Here is an 11,866-nt window from a genome sequence, read left to right as displayed (position 1 = left end):
CGCAGATCTGGAGAGCACCTGCGGGTACGCGTGTGCCAGCATGAACACTTCAGTAGCTTCTGGAACAGCATCAGGCACCTCTGGCAGGGGCAGGCGGCTCAGGGCATCAGCAGGTCCCAGGTCCTTTCCCGGACGGTAAACTAGCTGGTAACTGTAAGCTGCCAGCCTCAAGGCCAAGCGTGCCACTCGAGGTGATACCTGCACAGGAACTGCCTTGTCAGGCCCCAGCAGCCCCAACAGCGGCTTGTGGTCCGTGACCTCCTCGAACTTCCGGCCCCACAGATACTGGTGGAAGCGTTCGACACGGAACATGAGGGCCAAACCTTCCTTGTCCAGCTGGCTGTAACGTTGCTCTGCAGCATGAAGCCGTCGAGAAGCAAACGACACAGGGCGTTCCTGGCCATCTTTGTCCCGGTGTGCCAGGACGGCTCCCACACCGTACAGCGACGCGTCTACGGTAAGGACGACAGGCTTAGCAGAATCGAAGTGCACCAGCACTGGAGCCTTGGTGCTTAGCTCCTTGCTGCGCTGGAAGGCCCGGTCCTGCTCCTTCTTCCAGACCCATTGCTGACCATCTCGAAGCAGAAGATGGAGCGGCTGTAGATGCTGCGACAGGTTCGGCAGAAAACACCTGTAGAAGTTGATGAGGCCGAGGTAGCTCTGAAGCTCCTTGTTCTGGGGCTTAGGTGCCTTGAGCACAGCATCAACTTTGCGGGGAGCCGGGGCTAGGCCTGCCTGGGAAATGACATGTCCCAAGTACTCAACGCTGGGGGCTAGGAAAACGCATTTTTCCAGCTTAAGCTTGAGGCCGGCGTCCTGCAGTCGTGCCAGGACGTTGTGCAGGTTCTGCAGGTGGTTCCCGTCGTCGCTGCAAGTAACCAGGATGTCGTCCAAGTACACCGCTACGTGCCTCATGCCCCTGAAGAGGTTGTCCATCTCCCTCTGGAATATGGCTGGGGCCGAGGCCACGCCAATCGGTAAGCGCGTGTACTGAAAGAGTCCCAAAGTTGTCGATATTGTGACATACTTCCGGGAGGCATCCTGGAGCACCAGCTGCTGGTAAGCATCTCTGAGGTCGAGCTTGGTAAACTTCTGTCCACCGGACAATGCTGACCAGAGATCTTCAATCCGGGGCAGCGGGTACTTCTCAACGGTAGCGACGGGTTTGGTGGTAACCTTGAAATCCCCGCAATCTTGACACTGCCGTGTCGCTTGAGGACTGGTACGATGGGAGCGACCCATTCAGATGTCTTGACAGGTACCAGGATGCCCTCATGCTGTAACCGCTGCAGTTCCTGGGTGACCCCGTCCTTCAGGGCGAACGGCAGTGGGCGAGGCTTGAAAAAACGTGGCCGGGCTCCCTCAGGTACATAGATGCCAGCCGTCGTGCCGGCAAATGTGCCCACCCCTGGCTGGAACAGGGACATCAACTCGGTCAGGAAGCTGGGGACGTCTTGCACCACATGCAGGCTGGCTTCCTGGTACTCTGGCAGACGAACGCCCAGTGCATGAATCCAGTTTCGGCCCAGCAGCGTCGGCGACGACCCCTTCGTTAAGTAAAGGGGAAGGGTTGACTCCCTGTCGCCAAAGCGAACGCTGACCTGTGCCTGACCCTGGACCTGGGAGAGTTGCCCGGAGTAGCTGCGCAGCATCACGCCCGAAGCCTCGACGGAAACGCCGGGGAGGTACGCTTGAAGAGTTTCTCGGCCATTACCGACACGCTGGCCCCTGTATCCAGCTCCATGGAAATGGGGTGCCCGCAGATTTCGACGGTCAGCATGTACGGCGGCACAGACGACGGTACAAAGCCTGTGTGCCACATGTCGAAAATCAGCGGGTCCTCGGCCAGGACGTGGAGCCTGGCCGCGGAAGAACTTGAGCTTGCTGCCGCACGCCTCCGCCGCGTACCCTTGCGACGGCTACCCTGGCCGCGGGCTTGTGTGGTACCTCGGCTTGAATCAGGCTCCTGCTTGCTGTTCGTCCTCCCCCAACACGTGCTAGGTGCCCAGTTTTCCCGCACGTAAAGCATTGTGCTTGAGAGAACTGGCACTGTGAGGGGGAGTGGGCACCACCACAGCTACCGCAGGTACTGCCCTTTGTCGCCAACTCGTTGACCTCCGCTTCCGCCGACGGCGAGCCAGTCGCACGGGAAATCTCGCCGGCGTCCTTGGCGGCAGCATCCATTTCCAGCGCTGCCTTCACGGCGTCGTCCAGCGAGGGGTCGGGAAGCTCCAAGAGTCGCGTCTGCATGGCGGGGTTGATGCCGCAGACGAAATGGTCCCGGAGCAGCGAGTCCAGCTGGTCCCCGAAAACGCAGGCACTCGCTAACCCTCGTAGCGCAGCAACGAACTGCCCGAGGGTCTCTCCTTCCCGGCGGCTCCGGTTGTTGAAGCGGAAACGCTCCATTAGTGTGGACGGTGCTGGATTAAAATGCGAGCGCAGTATGGCAAGCAGCTCACCCAGCGTCTTAACGTGCGGCGTGCCTGGCTTGAGAAGGTCGAGCAAGAGGCTGAAGAAGCGCGTCCCGCAGCTGGCCAGGAAAATGTCCCGCTGTTTGGACTCGGGTGTGTCGTTTGCCCGGAGGAACACGTGCACTTGCTCGTCGTAAATTTTCCAGGCGGACCCATCTCCCTCGAACGGCTCGAGCCTTCCGTACAGCGGCATGGCGGCAGCAACGGGGGGAGGGCTAAGTAGGGGGCGGTGTTTCGCCGCTCGCGGCGGCGTGGGACGATCCGTGGGTACTCGTCGCCAGCCTCGTCGCCAGTGTCACGATCCACCCGGATTCGTGAACAAGGGAGGGCTCGAGGCACCCTCGGATAGACGGAGCTTGCTTGTTTTTTTATTTGTGGCATTTTTAGCCTATAAATAATAATTGGGTAGTTTCCTTCTTTTTCTTTTTTTTTCTAGTGCGTGCGTGTGTATCGTATATATTTGGTTTTGCAGGATTGTCAGGGTGTCCTTTCGCGCCACGTGCTTCAACACGTTCAACCAGGTGGGACGCCAAGTCTTTATACCCCTTAAATAGTAGCTTGGAAGTGGCAAAAGTAATAGCTATTAGTGGTTTTACTGTGTGTGTTTTGGTATCGGGAATATTGCTTTGTTAGGAAAGCGATAGCGTGCCCGCGTGGTTGAACACGTGCGAAAACGCGGCATACCTTAAGTCAATGCGGCATTGATTGCTTTTAAAAGATTGGTGAGAATTATTTTGCGGCATTTTAAGGATTTAGATACTGTGCGTATCGGTTAATTCTTGCTAGAAGGCACGTGCTCTGCACTATTAGTGTCTTATAACATTTACATCAGAAAAACCCGTGCAATATATGACAAGAAAGCTGGGAAAGCGTGAAGTGCAGTGGCGTAGCAACAGGGGGGGCCGGGGGGCCGTGGGCCCCGGGTGCAAGGGGCCAGTGAGGGAGGGGGGGTGTCATATACGTCTGAAGACACCCCTCTTTCCGCCGGCTACACCCAGCGGGGGGGGGGGGGGAGGTGACAGAAGACCTAAGGGCCCCGGGTGCCACGTGACCTAGCTACGCCACTGGTGAAGTGTGCGGGAGTTCCCTCAAGGCAGACGAGGGGACGGATCAAAATCGAGAGGGAATCGAGTCAATTGGCCCACACTGTGATGTCGATGCTAGGCTGAAGAAAATGGAGACTTTCCTGGATGAGCTTGTCAAACACGTCGAAGAGCTCAAAAAAGACCCAAATATGGCGCGTGGTGCGGGAGGCAGTGGAAAAAAGACTCAAGCAGCCCAGGAAAAGCTGAACAGGGCCGCCATTGTAAACGAGAATGGTCGTGACAATGGAACGGAGTCCCCGACGTGACAGGAGAGGGAGTGCCAGCAAAGTAAGTGGAATGCATGCAACGGGGTGAGGGGGTAGCTGGAAAGAGCAGCACCTATACGTTGAGGCCACCACGCGAAAAAAGCAGTAGCGCAGGGGTCAGTGCTCATTGTCAAGTCCGAATCACGCGGAAAAGGACGAAGGGAAGCAGGGAGAAGGAGACAGTGAAATGGTGATTATCGCCGGCTACTCAAACCTGACTAGGTCCTCAGAAGCAATTCTGGAGAGGGTGAAAGGCCATAAAAGAGTGGCGGTAGGGACATTTCCAGGGCGGGCACTGGGTTCTGTCATGGAGCGAGAAAAAGCAAAGCTCGCGGAAAATGCCCACGTGCGGAACCTTGTCATAGTATCAGGTGGGCTAAATGACGTCGTAAACAGGAAAAGGACTAGCCCAGCGCTTGGCGAAGGGAGTAGACGACTTGCGCGAGCTGTCCGCCCTAGGTGCAGATCGTGGTGTGCACGGTGCCGGAGATGCCTGTACATGACAGTCATGTATAGAGCCATCCCACGAAACACAGAACCTCCTAAAAACTTCTTGAAACGGCTACAAACGGCTATAGACGTCTTGGTCTATGATAAGACTGAAAATAGAATTTCTTCTAAACATGACCTCAGCACTTGGAATATGCTAGTATATATTCTATCTGCGGTAAAACACCCTACTGGTGTCACTAGAGTATTTTGGTAAACATTCAGAACGCATAACTCAAGAACTTTGTTATACCTTTTTGTCTAAAAGTGCATAGAATGCCAAACGACGTGTTAAAAGTGCGGTTACCGTCGGCCGTCTGCGTTAGTGAATAAAAGACGCCACAGACAAATTGAACTCGTTGGAAGCAACATAATAAGTTGGCTTTAATGTTAAATAACTTCGCACCAGAACTTCAACAACCAAGGGCTTCTTATTGTTTTCCATACGGGGCGCGCACACGACACCTGGAAACCATTCTATGTCCGCGCAGCAGGTACTGACAGCAGCAGGAGCGAAACGCCGGTGTTGCACAGCGGTGTCACATAGCCACCGGGCCGCGATCACTTCGGCGGCAGTCAAGTAGGCACGCTCCAAATTTGTCAGACATCTCATTCCGTGCTGGAAACACAGAAAGGCAGGAAGTTTCAAAAACCGGCCACAGCCGCTCGCAATGTCTCGGTCGTGGGTTCGTTATGCCCGTTGAACGTCATTCTAAGCCGTTCTGTACATTTATACTGGATATTAACTGGAGTCATTTAGCTGTGCTGATACTGTTTGCCGTGTGTTTTGCATCAGTGCTTCGTCATATCGGCTGTAGCGCATGTTTTTGCCGACGGCTTACTACCACAATGGCGGGACCTGCGTTTGCCGCCTTCGTGTCTGGGTGCGTCTTTGTACGTCGCACGTTCGGGTAACACTTCTTCCGGTAAGTGAAATACGTTGCACTTCGTTTTTCGACAACAATATGAATATTTTTAGGTGTTACCCGCGACAATTCTTGATGAATGGGCTCTTCTGCCCTGCGGGTTTTCGTCATGTTTACTTTTATACGAGGGTCCTGCTTGTGTTCAGCAGTTCAGCACTACCATGCTCCACGACTTGCGCAACAACAGTCAGAACTTTGCCCTGCTTGTTAGTCTTTGTGGTTAACGTAGCACGAATCAACCGAAGGGAGTGCATTCGAAGACGACGCGCTGGCTGTAATCCTGAACCAGACTAAACTCGCCCTATTCTGTGTCCTTTTGTTCTTGCATGGGTTACAGCGTTGCGTGCGCGCGCGCGTGTCACTGACTATGCACCTTGTAAGGTTCCTATTTTGTAGCAAAACAAAAAACATGACTGCAATGTTTACTTCATCTATACAATTCCAAATGCAATCGTCTCCTGATGTACAAATTTCACTTGTATGTTATAAATAAGCAGCAAAACTTTTAGCCTAGTAGGTGCTTCATCTGGGAGTGCAATCTCGACTGCTTGGCATTTATGAATGAATGACTGTGACTGGGTCACCTGATTTGTAATTGCAAATCTGTCTTTCAACTGACTTGATGCTCTTTTATTTTGTTCCTTTCACTCCATAGACGGCTGGACAAACTTCTTGCACCTTGGCGCTAGCTGGATGACGGGACCTCATCATGATCAGTACAAGCCAATGTACTGTACCCTCTATGGTCCTCCCTGTGCTTTGTATATGGGTTAAGGCCAGGGAGCGCTTCGTGGTAAAATAGCTAGTTGGTGTCTCACAAACGGGCATTTTTTGCACTGGTCCGTTATAAGCTGCCACTATTATAGCCAATTTTTCAGTGCCAGTGTACATACACAGTTCTACTATTAATTAGTTTCCTTAAGCCTTACAAAATTTAACTGTAGGTAGTCAGTGCTATGTAAGAACTCACAAATTAACTATGTTGTGTCATACGAGTATTCCATGCATGAGCAAAATTTGCTACAACAGTATACAATACACCTTGCTTCCCTAATGCACCAATATATTCAAGCCAGTATGTGATTAGTTCTGTATTCTAAATGTTTTCTGTGTGATTTAGTTTCTTACAGGAAGTTACTGTACAGCATCAGCAAGCAGTCTCATTTATGTGGGCTGTAAATGGTATTCTTTGCCGCTACAATACGAGGACGAACTTCAATTTCCCTCTATCACCGTCAGCACTTGGCTCGCGCTTGCAAAATGAATCACATCAGGTAGCTTGTGCCAGACTGTTTTTTAACCTTATTGTGAGGGGATCACACAGTGATGTGTGGAGGCGCCTGCGTCTGAGATAGAGATTGTGCTGCAACCAGGCACGTACTTAGGGGGGCGGGGCGGCCCCTCCCCCCCGAAATTAAGCGGAATACCTCCCCCCCTCGTCCCCTATCCGCCCACGCCACAACCCTCACACACATTCCTAAAGCGCCGAAAAATAAATCTACTCGGCGATCAACATTCTGCTGCCTTTTACAGCGAAAGCAGTGTGTGACTAACTTCCGTAGTTTTTTTTGCGGCGTCCGTTAACAGAAAAAATCATCATGTGGGCCGATCCTGGTGATAGTGAAAAAATGGTCCAAAATCAATGGCACATACCCCTGTGGACTCGGGAACCTATAACGCGCCCTTCGGAATCTTCGGGATGGGCCTACATATGGGGAGCGCTCTGCTTCACCTCCGCTGTGGGTGGGCCCGGTAATGCAATATCTTCGGCATCGGCCTACGTATGGGGTGTTGTTAATGCCTGCTTCACCTCCACCGTGGGTCGGCCCAGCTGGCATTGCACTACCTTCGGTATGGACCCACGTATGGCGAGCGCTTAACGCCTGCTTCACCTCCGGCGCGGGTGGGCCCGGTATTGCAACATCTTCGTGATCGGTCTACGTATGGGGAGTGCTTAACGCCTGCTTCACCTCTGCCACGGGTCGGCCTGATATTGCACTATCTTCAGGCCGACCCGCAGCGGATGTAAAACACTTTGTTTTTCGTTTGAGAGCTTTGACTGTCAGCTTTCGCTGCCATTCCATCTTCATAGAGTAGAATAGTCAATTTTTTTCACTCCTGCTGGATGGCGGTAGTTATGGGCATCTTCTGGGTTGTGGAGGCCAGTTTTCCCATCGATTCGGTGCCCACGCGATTAACTCAAGATCAATTCAGTTGTCACCATCTATTGCAGCAGGCAGGGCGTAGTTTATTGTTTTAATTATACTATTTTATTTATAATGCCCAACACAATTTTTATTTCACCATCTATTCAACGATCACGCGCAACGCTGTTGCTTCGTTAGTTCAACCTTCTTTGCTTAGACTGATCCAGGGGCCAGGAAAGGGATATGGTTCATAGTCAGCTGGTATGTATGCTTGTGGAACGAGTTGTGGCCGGAGAAAACGACAATTGCGTTTAACTTTTCCTTTTGCTTCATTATTTCCTCGAGTGACGGCTCGCCGCGACGCTGGCAGATCCTCGGAACCATATATCCGCGATATGCGTTAGATAAGGTGGAAAATAAAATATTGCGAAACAGCGTTCAACTTCAGACATTGCAATAACCGTTCAAACCATAAGCAATATGACTGTCACCCGTTACCTCGTCTGGTTTTTCCCTAATTGTACAGCACTTTTCGAGCAAAATTGGCAACTGGAAACAAGAGTCGCAAGGAGATGAGAAATTAAGCGATCTACTAAGGGAGAAAGCCAAGGTGACAGCCAAGCAGGGAGGAAAAGCGAAACTGTTTGTAAAAATATTTATTAATTATCTTTTTATTTAAAAAGGAAGTAGAGAAAACGCCGCCGGATCTGGAGAATAATTCCGTATTTTCAATGACGCTTTTACAGTTATCAATCGAGCCGCCTGACGTAGCCACTTCCCTGTTGTGCTAATGGGGGTGTTTTTCTAACCTTCCGTGGTGGGCGCAGTAAGTCTAGAACCGCAGCGTCCTGCTCTCTACGCGGTTTTACGGAACTCGTGACCACGAATCGTTACGTAACTTCCCAAATAACAACACGAGTCGGTTTTGGCACTTGGTAGAGCAGTAAACGGGGGATCCAAAAGAACTGTGATTGTTGCAAAAATATTTATTTCTCTGTAATTCTTCCTGAGCTAATTCAAAAAACGGTACTAGAAATCATTAGTTTGCACTTTCGCTTGTTAACTTTTTCTTGGCAAGGTTCTTCCTGCCCATCTTTCATGCGCGAGTCCATTTGATGTGGTTCGCTGTTTGCCAAGTAAAGGAGAGGTGTATCTCACAGGCGTACCTGTGAGATACACGTTATTTCAATCCTCTTTTGCGGGTTTACTGGTATTTATGGCGAATGGTGGGATTATTCACATTTGTACTAGTAAAAGTATCCTCCCCCTCATTTTCATCGAAAAGTTACCTTGGGTTGCCCTCCCCCCCCCCGAAAAAGATCCTGCGTACGTGCCTGGCTGCAACATATGGGCATGTAGAACAGGCATGATGCTGAGGGTTCCAGCAGTTTGCAGAGGTGCTTTTAACAGTGTGTCATAACAATAACTTTACCTGTGCTGTTTGTAGTCATCTATTTCAATAATATCATTGGAGGTGTCATCACAATTTAGCAGTTCATTTGGCATATTAGGTTGCCAGATTTGACCTTTCGCTTGGTGTACAATTATTCAACATGGACCATTATTTGAATACATCGTTTTGTGGGCAGTGGCTTCTCAATTGCGAGTCAGCGTAGATGCTCAGCATTACCTGAGGCTATAGATGCACTGATGAATTTGCTACTTATACGAATCACTTTGCACTTTCTCGCGCAAACAGCATGTTAACACTTCCAAGACAGTGGGCAATGTTATCGTTTAATCACATCATGAGATACTTTCAATTCTGTATGACGCATCATCCAAGATGATGCATGATTGGTGTGAGGTATTGCCCTAAGCCAATTAGGGTCACATGAAAAAATATCAACAAAAGTGATTGATCCAGCTAGGAATGTTGCTTTGAAACACTACTTTATCACCAGTCCTCCTTTTCATGCTACCTGCTTACTCTGTACTGTGTCATGTTTAAGCTTGAAAAGAAGGCAACAGCTAGGCAGTGCAAAATGTCAAACTTGCCTTTAGTTTAACAATATAAAACGCTATTTAACTTTTTAATTAAGTTCGTACATCATTTACTTGCAGAGTGGATTACTGTTTTAAACAGATAATATTTTGCAGGAAACTTCTCAGACATGTTTGACAAGTTGATAAGTGGTTTTTTGGCCACAAAACACCATATATTAATTTCAAGGCTGACTTTGTCTGACTCTGCTCTGCAGTTTAATAACTATATGCCAGGAAATATACTAGTAATCTTAAACATCATCACATACATACCTTAAGATACCCGTAATTTAGGAGAAAGGAGTGCTTAAATTTATTTTTAATGTGAGCCAAACTTCTTAATTAGCCCATATTGCTAATTGAAGTTCCAATTTCAACATTCCCATTTCCTCCCTCGCCTTTTTCCCCTCTTCTGTGCAGGTATTGCTTGCCTATGTCTGCAAGAACTGTTGTGTCGAGACAAGAACCTTCACGCGTGGCCTGTGACAGCAAGCTTTTGTGGGCAGCCAGTGCTCTCCTACGAAGGCTGGCCTGCTCTGGCCGGCAATCATCTTCAAGATTTGTGCATGATCCCCTTTGCTGCTATTTGTCACTCTTGTTAATTACGCTTTCTGCATCTTTTCTAATTTATTAGGTAATAAAGTATGACTATGTGACATGGTGCAAAGTAGATATCTTGCTACATTTTCGCTTGCAATCATCTTTTTTGCATGAGAAACTCATCGTACAGTGTATGAAAAAAAAATAATAGCATAATATGATGTATCTTTCAGTTCCGGTAACATGCAACGTGCAAGGAATTCACTAATGGATGGTATGCCGAAAAACTGGCCATTATTTCTGTATGAAACTGTGCAAGCATGCGGCGTTACTTTACAAGGGGCACCCACAAAATAAGTTACAATTTACTTTTAAATAAAGCATGAACATCAGAAAAAATATATATTGCCAGTTAGCGTGGTTCGGAGAATGTTTTTCCAAATGTGTACTATCCTTTATTTCTTAACTCATTGCAGCACAGCGTTCTGTTTCGTATACTGGTGTCAGGCTATTGTGTCCACTGTAGCTGAAACCAGGATGTAATTTTTGCCTGAATTGCAGCATCACTGAAAAAATGTTTCGCTGCTAGAAAGTATTTCAATTTGGAGACCCAGCAGGGCGAGGTTTTGTCAATAATGACGCCTTTCATACAGAAGTGTTCTTGTTTAGGTCAATGGGCCAACATTGGAATGATACCAGCATACAATACAGATCTTCTTTTATTTGCAAGATAATTCTGACAGGCGGCATTCAATTGATCGGTCTAAGTAAATAGCACTAATTGACCAATGAGGCTGTAACACTACACTATTCCCATGGTTCACATCCGGAAAAACTACCTGTGCATCACTCTATCTGACAACATAAACTTTTTTTTCTGATGTCCGTGCATCATTTAAAACAAATTGTAACTGTGGGCAAACCTCGTGTTACTGTACCAGCTGTCGCAAAAATTTGATAGTATGTCTAAAAGAAGTCTTCAGTTGTTTTTGTCAAGCTGTCCATTAGCCAAACTTTAGCGTAACGTTAGTAGGGCTTACTGAAGTACTTCTAGACGTCCATGGCTACAAAATGTCTTGATCAAGACAGCTACCAGACTTTTGAATTAGCCGTTCAAGACATCTTTTAGTCACCAAAGAGCTGCTTGCATGTTTCGTAGGATAGTGGCTGCTAATGAGGCGATATGAAAAATTAGCCGAGAGAAATGTGTCGAGGTTGTCTAAGTAAACAGGGAAGTAAGAATGTGTGGTGGTTTTGAACGAGACGGGATCCACTTCGATTACAGGCTTGGGCGAGAATTGGACTGGCGACTTGCTGGTCACGCTGTTGCTTTTTAGGGGACCCACGGGCGCTCAAGAGGAGAGTAGGTAGTAATGAAGAAGGTCCCCTAGGGGAACCTCAGAATAGCATCGTCGTCAATAACACAGAAAGGAGGGAAACAAGAAAGAGAGCTCGCCATGCAGTAGGCTACATCAACATGCAGGGCGGCAGAATAAAGGAAAAGTGGGCAGGGATTGAGGAGCAGCTAAATATAGAACAAATAGGGGTGTTTGCGGTTACAGACACACCTTAGAGACTCGACAGAGCCGCCAGTGATTGATAATTATGTTCGGGAAGGGTGCCACAAACCTATGTCGGAAAGAAAGGGAGGGGGAGTCGGAATGCTCATCCATCTGGGAGCCAAATGGAAAAGAGTAAATTCAAAATGTCAAGAGCGTCTTTGGGTAATTATCAGGTACGATGAGTGGAAATAAAACTTGGCTGGGCGTTACGTATTTGTGGACCGGAAATAATTGTAAAGAGAAGAATCAAGGGTTAGTGGAATGCATAAGTGCTGATATTAAGGGTTTCGGGAATGCTGCGAAATTATCCTATTAGGTGGCATTAATGCCCAAATACAGGATGTAGATGGCTATTCCGACAACAACGGGATGTCAATGCTAGATCGTTGTGAGC

General features: G+C 48.6%; 1 long non-coding RNA gene across 1 annotated transcript; it reads left to right on the top strand.

The window, feature by feature from the left end:
• Positions 1-5,975: 5,975 nt before the first annotated feature.
• LOC129387104 (uncharacterized) lies at positions 5,976-10,031 on the top strand. Its single transcript, XR_008614408.1, has 2 exons — positions 5,976-6,511; positions 9,791-10,031. It is a non-coding gene; the product is annotated as an uncharacterized lncRNA (long non-coding RNA).
• Positions 10,032-11,866: the final 1,835 nt, after the last annotated feature.

Source organism: Dermacentor andersoni, chromosome 2 (genome assembly GCF_023375885.2).
Source record: "Dermacentor andersoni chromosome 2, qqDerAnde1_hic_scaffold, whole genome shotgun sequence".
Classification (NCBI taxonomy): Eukaryota; Metazoa; Arthropoda; class Arachnida; order Ixodida; family Ixodidae; genus Dermacentor; species Dermacentor andersoni.
Note: the sequence above shows the minus strand (reverse complement) of the source record. Positions and strands in the feature narration are given on the sequence as shown.